The 8,601-nt window shown below is 43.5% G+C and overlaps 1 protein-coding gene across 1 annotated transcript in view; it reads right to left on the bottom strand.

Annotated features, from left to right (window-relative positions):
• Positions 1-8,601, bottom strand: part of klhdc8b (kelch domain containing 8B) — a gene marked incomplete at both ends in the record, with an annotated part of 130,554 nt that overhangs the window by 12,162 nt on the left and 109,791 nt on the right. The gene's annotated exons all lie outside the window — the stretch shown is intronic.

Genomic DNA, 8,601 nt, shown 5'->3' with positions numbered 1-8,601 from the left:
ACCTCTGTGTCTGTCCACGGCTAATCTCGTATTCTGCTGCAGCACACTGCATCATAATTTGGGTACCCGGTTATGGCTGCATGCTCATGGACCTCTCGTGGTTGTGGGGACTCACACTTAAACACATCTTTGATTACCCGTTGTATACTGCCATTGACCGCCTGCTGACTTGTCACTCACTACTCTTAACCTTGTCTCTATGACTCCCAGAATGTGAAGGGTTAACAATCCTTGCTTGGCCTGTATTAGTCTTTGTTTTTGTACACCACCTAAAACAACATCAAATGAATAGGCAACACATAACGGAGAAGGTCACTGCTAAGCAGAGAGAGAAAAAATAAATACTTATTAAATATGTATTAGAAATATGTCTTTGGCTTTGTGTGCAAACCTAAAACGTGTGCAGTAAAACACATCATATCACATCCAGACATGAAATATAGAAAGAAATCAGAGTTCATCCTAGAGGGATCTGTATTTGACAGCACAACAAGGTCTGCCTCAGGACCTCCCTCACTCTCTCTACCCCCCCCCCCCCTCCTCCCTCTTTCTCTGGCTTGAACCCCACTACCCAACAGCAGATTCAATTTCTATATTTGGGACAGCGATACGCAGTGACACTTCCCATTTCGTACTCCTCCACGTCTCTGCTGCAGAGGGCATCGTCGAGGGACATGAGCTGCAAATTCAGGCAAAGGTAACAAAATACAGCACAGAACAAGCAATAAAACATGTGCTGCATGGACGTAATGCAAATGAGTGCAGAATGCTACAAATGATCGGATGTTAAGTACCCATAAGTAGTAGTTTCCTTCTCTGCAATGCGGCAGCTTAAAAGTCTTAAATTGTAGTTTCTCACTCGTGGATGGAAAGCATGGATGGAAAGGTGAAGGGGGCATTTCTCCCACTCATTCCAAGTGGACATTAGGCCAGACAGGACTGAGCATTGTGGGAAGGAACAGTTTTGATTTGATCTCTACAGTCTTCTCGTGCTGAGGCAGCTTTGCTGAAATGAGTCTTTGTTTGTTTCAAAGCTAGACAAACAAGACAAATGTCCACAGGCCTGCTGGGGGCTCTGTGGGGCTGTTCTTGTCTATTGAGCTAAATGCTAAAGTGCTACCCATAGACTGTATATAAGTGGACGTAGTCATCATGACGTCACCCATTGGTTTGTGGACTGATGTTTTGAAGTCATGAACATAAGTTACTGTATTTGGACGGTGGAAGAGTGACATAGAGACGCTGTATACGGCTCCGGTAGGGTAGCAACCTGTCAATCACAAGGTAGCCCCGTCCTAAATCATACTCTGCTTTATGGTCTGTTTGACTCTAAATGGACCATCATTTACTAAATGAACATCATGCTGTATTGAAGAAGACTTGAAACTAGAGATTGAGACCATAAACTCATGTTTACAATGTTTACTGAGGTAATAAATCAAGAGAGAAGTAGAGTCATTTTCTCATAGACTTCTATACAATCAGACTTCTTTTGCCACCGAAGTAGAGAGGATGCAAGTTTTAAGACACTTCCACATTGGCTTCACTCTGCCGAACAGGAGGTTGCCGCCTGGTGCTACCTATCTAACTAGCATGCTAACAATAGGTTTTGAAAAGAATGAAGAATGCATGTAATTGAAAAGACCTTATCGCTGGTTCTGCTGCATCTATTTTGTCTATCTGACAATAATATAGAAGTGCAACACTAAATCGATGCAGTGCTCCTTAGTGCTTCGTGTTAGTGCTGAGCACAACTGAGGTTGATGGGGAAGTTTTTGCAAACCAAAGTCAATTTTGACCTCATGATGGCTCTAGAGGAGAGGTCAGGGGGCCTTCCATTGCACCACAGCTTGATTCTCGCGATGTCACGATATCTCAGGAAGATTCCTCCTGTCAGGCTTCACGTAATGTGTTCGAGTCCTGTGATGAGCTACTGGTAACTATGGGCGTGGCTTAGACACAGAGAGGCGACTGTTGTTCAAAACAACAATGGCGGCTCCCAAAGAGGTTAGCGAAGATGCTGCAATAGCATCAGCTCTATCGGGACAGGATAGTATTTCCTCACTGAAAGAAGAGCAAAAATCGACACTGAAGGCTTTTTTTTTTATAGGAAAGATGTTTTTCGCTCTTGACTCGCTTTGGCAAGAGTTTGATTGACAAGCTGGTTCATCCAATCAACTGCCACGTATTTTTCTGAAAGTGGCCGCCTTTATTCAAGCAGTTTCCAATGGCGGCTTCTCAGATGGTTCTGTGTAACAAAGCACCTGGCGGGTCGGGTAACAGGGGGTCACCACAGTGATCACAGTTCATCCCATATGTGAATAAAATGTCATGACTGTTCATCCAATAGGCATTTCACTCAAAATCACAAATTTCAATCTCATGGTGGCAATCCATCCTACGTGGCTTGAATGCAATTATATGAAGTGGCTTTGGACAAAAACGGCAAAATGAATGTAATGTACTGTAAATGTACACTGTCTGTCTGTTTAAATCTGGACCAAATTGGTGGACCGGTTTTAAGGAATCTCAATTGTATCGGAATTGTGTCGGATTGTGGTAAAGCCACACATGCCGGAGTTCTATATTTAGCCACTGATTCTCGCTCCCGGTCGCCTTCCTGTTGTGGTGTTACCGGAACAAACACCGAGGATGAATCCAGGAGGCACTTAATGAAAATAGTGGAGGACATCGCTGGGGGGTAAAGGGCGCTCTGCTCTTTTCACCCTGCCACCGGACTGGGATAAGCAGCATGATGGAGGTATTGATCAGTGGATAGATGGATGGGTGAACAAATGAATTGCCATTTGATGACACAATAAGCTTAGTTTCACATTATCTCACAGGTGCAGGCCAGTAAATGGTCACCAGAGAGCAGTTATCTCACCTAACAGAGAGATGTTTGTTTGTAAGTGCACTTCTGCTGCAGCCAAGTCTCCCAGCGCTGGGAAACCAAACAGACTCACAGTTTTCCTCTTTGCCCGAACCGCTGAGCATGACAGAGGCCAGAGAGAAAGCTGATGAAGTGCCAGTACTTTTACAAACATGTAGTTTTTGAAAGGCAGGCGCTGTTCTCTGAACTTGCATGCATACATATTGCTGATACTTTCCTGTTTACAACCTTTTCTGAACCGCTGGTAAAGGTTGCCATGCATCACTACTCCAGAGAATTAATAAGAAACCATCACTCATTTCTGTTAGTCAGCGATAATAATAAAGAAGCAGAACAGGATACAAAGAATATGCTCTCATAAAAAATGAAGGGATCAACCCGTTTACAAAGATGTTCAGAAACTAGAGACATTTAGCCAATTTAATTTCCTGCAAACAATGACAGGAGAGCACAGGAGAGGACACAAGAGGATAGAGGAGAGGAGAGGTCAGAAGAGAGGACAGGCTAGGAGAAGACAGAGGAGAGGAGAGGACAGAGGGGACAGGAGAGGAGAGGACAAAAGATGAGAGGAGAGGGAAGCGGAAAGGAGAGCACAGGACAGTTTAGGAGAGGACACAGGAGAGGACACAAGAGGATAGGATAGAACAGAAGAGATGAGGAAAGGACACAGGAGAGGTAAGGAGGGGACACAGGAGAGGAGACAAGATGATAGGATAGAACAGGACAGGCGAGGAAAGGACACAAGAGAGGAGACAAGAGATAGAGAACAGGAGAGGCAAGGAAAGGAAAGAGGAGAGGAGACAAGAGATAGAGAACAGGAGAGGCGAGGAAAGGAAAGAGGAGAGGAGACAAGAGATAGGAGAGAACAGGAGAGGCGAGGAAAGGACACAGGAGAGGAGACAAGCAGATAGGATAGAACAGGAGAGGCGAGGAAAGGACACAAGAGAGGAGACAAGAGATAGAGAACAGGAGAGGCGAGGAAAGGAAAGAGGAGAGGAGACAAGAGATAGGAGAGGACAGGAGAGGCAAGGAAAGGAAAGAGGAGAGGAGAGGCGTTTCTTTGAGATAACACAAATGTGTTGCAGAGCCACTGTAGTGCTGGCTGTAGGGAAAGTAGCTAAACGGTAATCTGTGAGTAAGAGGACGTGAAGGCAGAGCCACCAGCAGCTCACTAACAGATATTCATCAGCTATTCAGCCGTGGAAAAGGGAAAGGCCAGATAACATGCAAATGTGGTGCAGATATACGGGAGGAGTTAAGCTTTCAAACTGGCATGCAAGCCTCCCCCCCCGGTGCCGTCTGCAGATAAATTTGCAGAAACAGCCATGACAGTGTTGTCGTCTGTGTTCAGTTCAGCCTCTGCACTTCTCTGATTGACTGATACGCGTGTGTGTGTGTGTGGGTTTGTATATTTCTATTTTTATATGAATCGTACAGCTCGCACTTTTTGCCACATGCCACAGCACATAGAGCCCACTCTAGTTTGCGATGCATGTCAATGGATGGGCCTTTGAAATATACAAAACCCAACAAGAAAATACACAACAGCTAATTATAAAAAAAAACTATTCATGATTACATGACTGAACTTGTGTTTGGAATGACTCCATTCATGATCAGTCTTTATTTCTGTGGGCTCCACATATTGATCCATCTAGTAAAAGTCTGGTCAAAGGAGGTTTTGCGAAAGGGCAGCTTAAAGTTCCAAACCGTAGAAGTTTCATTGTGTCACTGAACACCTAGGACGCCTGGTTATTTAGGCCCTGGTGGCCTCCGAGTAAAAACAGTAGCCCACAGAATTAGCATTACATGTAATATTGTCAGACTTGACAGTTAAAAAAAAACAACATTCAAAATCGATGCAGCAGATCCATAGATGGTGTCTTTTTTGTTCCACACATTTTCCTCTCTTGTCAAAACGTGATGCCTCAATTACCCACAATGCAAATCTACTGCCAGGATTATTTTTATAGCCCAATATCACAAATTTGCCTCAAGGGTCTTTTTGTTAGCAGAGATGAGGAGCGGGCTGCAGAGGTCGGGGAGCTTAGTTGCATGTCACTCCTCATCTCTCTCTACCTTTGTTGTCAACTCTCTGTCGAAGATATGAAGATGACATTTATTGCACGATTGTATATCATCGTGAGAAGTTTGATTGTTGTGGGGACTGGCTCAGCAAGAAAATCCCCAATACCTCTGTGGAATCATGGAATGCAGTATTTACATTAAGTTCTCTTTCACAACCATGCTCAATATATATATATTTTTTATAAATCAATTATTTAATAATGAAAAAGAACCTTTAAGAGGAACGATGAAGAACCGAAGTGATAAGGAGTATCTAAGAGTAGTACGATCGATAACATCCTAATGAAACCCGTCTCTAGTTAGGAAGAACAAGACATTTTACTCTTGAAACCTATGAAACACATTGTCCATGAGTCAGTGCTGCTCCATAAAACAATTCCTGTCCTTCATTTATTTGTAAACTGTAGAAAGGTGGGCCAAAGACAGAACCCTGAGGCATCCCTGTTTTAAAGGGCCGGTATACCTCAACCAAAGGGCCCGTCAGACCGCCAAACAGCCTCGGAAATCACCCACACAACCCCACACCTGCCGCTGCTGTGTCTGTAACCTTCCCAACAGAAAGTTGGCAGAGTTTGAACTCTGGCCTAAGGCACGGCTCACTAGTAGGTCCGGTCCCAGACGTCGCTGTATCTGGACTCTGGATCTACAACCGAAAGATAATTGAGAATTATTTTATTTTAAAGCTTTCTGTGATGTAATTTATTCTTTAATACAGCCCCTCGACGTTTACATATTATTATAGGTTGTATTATTTATAAATCATCCAGTTCAATTTGATAACCAACGATAAATAGTGTTGAGGTATTATTCAACAGAATTTTCTTTATTTGATTTGATAATTAGTTTTTTACTAAATACATACGTTGATGCAACTGCTAGGCTACTTCAATATATCACAGCACAAGTTAGACATTACTGTGATGTTTCCAGACCTTTGGATGAGGAGATTCTCTCTACTTGGACCTTGTTGAACTTTAATTGAATACCTCTGGCCTAAGGCCTCGTTTCTTTGAGTAATTGCTTCTGTCACTTCTCGTCTCTCTCTCTCTGTGACAGTCAGCTTCTCACCCTGCCTCCCATGTGTGCCCATTTGGAAGAGCAACACACACTTCAGCTTTAAGAAATAGTCGGACGACACTTCGTACAAACCTCAGCCCTCGCTCTCTACAAAAGAGGAAATCTCACAGTTGACGATAATGTCTCGGTTACAAAGGCCAGACTGAACCTTAGTAGAGTTTCATCACAAACCTTACATTTGGAGAGTTTATAAATGAGGATGTCATTGTGCTTTTAACATCCAGAGAAACTTCCACATAAGCTCTATCAAATGAGAGTGCGAGAGAGAAACGCTGTGTGCCTTTCACATGTGCATTCTGACACACAGCCTCTCACAAAGCCTGTCAAGCAGAAAGCTACCAAGAGACAGAGCGGACCCTCCTCTCATACAAAAAGGAAAGAACCCCGTGCTGCATTCTTCACTGCAGCATATCAGAGGACAAATGAGCTGCCGTTCATCAGCAAGAACGATTCATTTCAGCAACTAAAAGGAATGAGCGATTTACTTTGGCCAACAATCCTCTTGTTCTTGTTAAACTAAGTGACCGACGGGGCTGCACACACAGACAGATAAGCACACACACACACACACACACACACATGCCGATGAGTTGAGTGACGTGTGGGGCAGATTTGTGTCTGGTGGACTCAGCTGGAGGAGAGGAGAGTGTGTTATTTAAAGCTCAGAATCAATCCCCTTCCCTCTCTTGTTTCACCCTCCCAGACACCAGCAGTTCACTCTGTGCCCATCGCCGAGCTGAATAGGACACACACACACACATTCAAAGGCATATGAGACGGAAGCAGGAGCATGCACACACACACACACACACACACACACACACACACACGTTAAGACACAAGCCTTCAAACAGCTGCACATGCACACAAAGACACAAATGAGCAGATTCTAAAAGTATGTGGGCAGATGTGGACACATATATATGCACAATTTCACCCATGCATACAAAGAATCTTTCACTCTCTTTCCCCAATACACACACACACACACACGCTCAATGGTAGGATACAGTTGCACCCCACCGACCCCCATTTCCACATGTCATCACATGGTGGAAATGGGAAGATGTTTGCAAGAAAATGAGGTGGTGATGACAGCAGGGTCCTCTCTGGAATCCCATTCTGATAGACATCAATCAAACAGCCACACTGCATGTGATCACAACACACATGCACCTGGAAATACCAATCAGCAGATGTTCATTTCGTTCATAAAATCTGGAAATAGATTGTTGCCTAACATTACATGTTTTTCAGCCGCCGGTAGTGTGCCGACAGCTCGTCTTACAAGAGTCCTGCATTCAAAATGTTCGGTGGGTACAAGTACGAGGGAAACATGAGCAAAGTATTACATTTACACAACACTTGATGCAAAAAATGGCCCCTGCGAGTATCATATCATATACTATTGTATATTGTTTCATTTTATGTTTTTATTACTTATGCAACAAAAGAAAGTGGGATGTTACTGTTGTTCGTGGTTGACATATTGCTCATGTTAACTATTGTATGTGCTGTTGGGTAGTTTAATCTAAAACAATCAAATTTGTCAAATTTGTACTGTAACTACAGAACTTGAGAAAATGCGACCGACTGCTCTTGTGTTTTTTTTACATATGTTAACTTCCATATGTTCCATATGTTGTTCTTCCAGATGCGTTCATAACTATATGAACGCATCTGGAAGGAAGTGGAGGTGAGGAAAACTGTTTATTCTTTGAAGTCCGTTATGAGAGAACATGGTTGTGTGGCGCTGCTTCTCTCCCACATCTTCCACTTTCATTCACTGTTTGTATAACTCAGCAAAGTAATGCACTCATAATGTCGTTAGTGATGTCATTCAGATATAACCCCCCCCCCCCCTTTACTGTGGGCCGACAGTGCTAGCCACCACACCAACGTGCAGTACTAAAAATAGCACATCTATCATTCAAAAAATAAAAAGCAGCCATGAAGATAACCAATGTAATGGAAGGCTATTTGGTATAGTTTGCACCTATTACAAAACACATATCCATCTTAGATCTCGTAAATTCCATTTATGAAAAAGCCCAATCCAAGCTGATTTTAAAAATGATCCCCATTACGAGGACACAATTTCACATTATCTATTCTCCAACGCGATATATTACCGTTAAGATGTTCCACAACCACTCAGACACACTCAACGCTCCACGCCACACATCACAGCATGTGAATCATCGCTGACAAGTGTTTGCAGAATGAAGAGAAATGACCTTAAGGTGTTGAAAATGTGTTGTGTTATCGCTACACACTCAACTGAGATACATCAAGGTCTACAGTGTGTGTGGTAGACCAAGCTGTCTACGTGCCGTGCTGTCCCCGTGTGGTGGAACACATCTGCATCTGTTGGCTGACAAGACTGCTGGTGACCTGGTGACCTGTACAGGCAGGTGGGATGAGAATTCATCAGTGTGACGGAGAAAGACGTAGGTGCCGGCATTCAGACAGCCAGCAGCACGCCAGCTGAAACCACACTGAATGCTGCTGCATACAAGCTGTTGTTGATAATGTACCGAAAC

The sequence above is a fragment of the Pholis gunnellus genome (assembly GCF_910591455.1).
Source record: "Pholis gunnellus genome assembly, chromosome: 2".
Classification (NCBI taxonomy): domain Eukaryota; kingdom Metazoa; phylum Chordata; class Actinopteri; order Perciformes; family Pholidae; genus Pholis; species Pholis gunnellus.
This window is presented reverse-complemented; position numbering and strand designations above follow the sequence as displayed.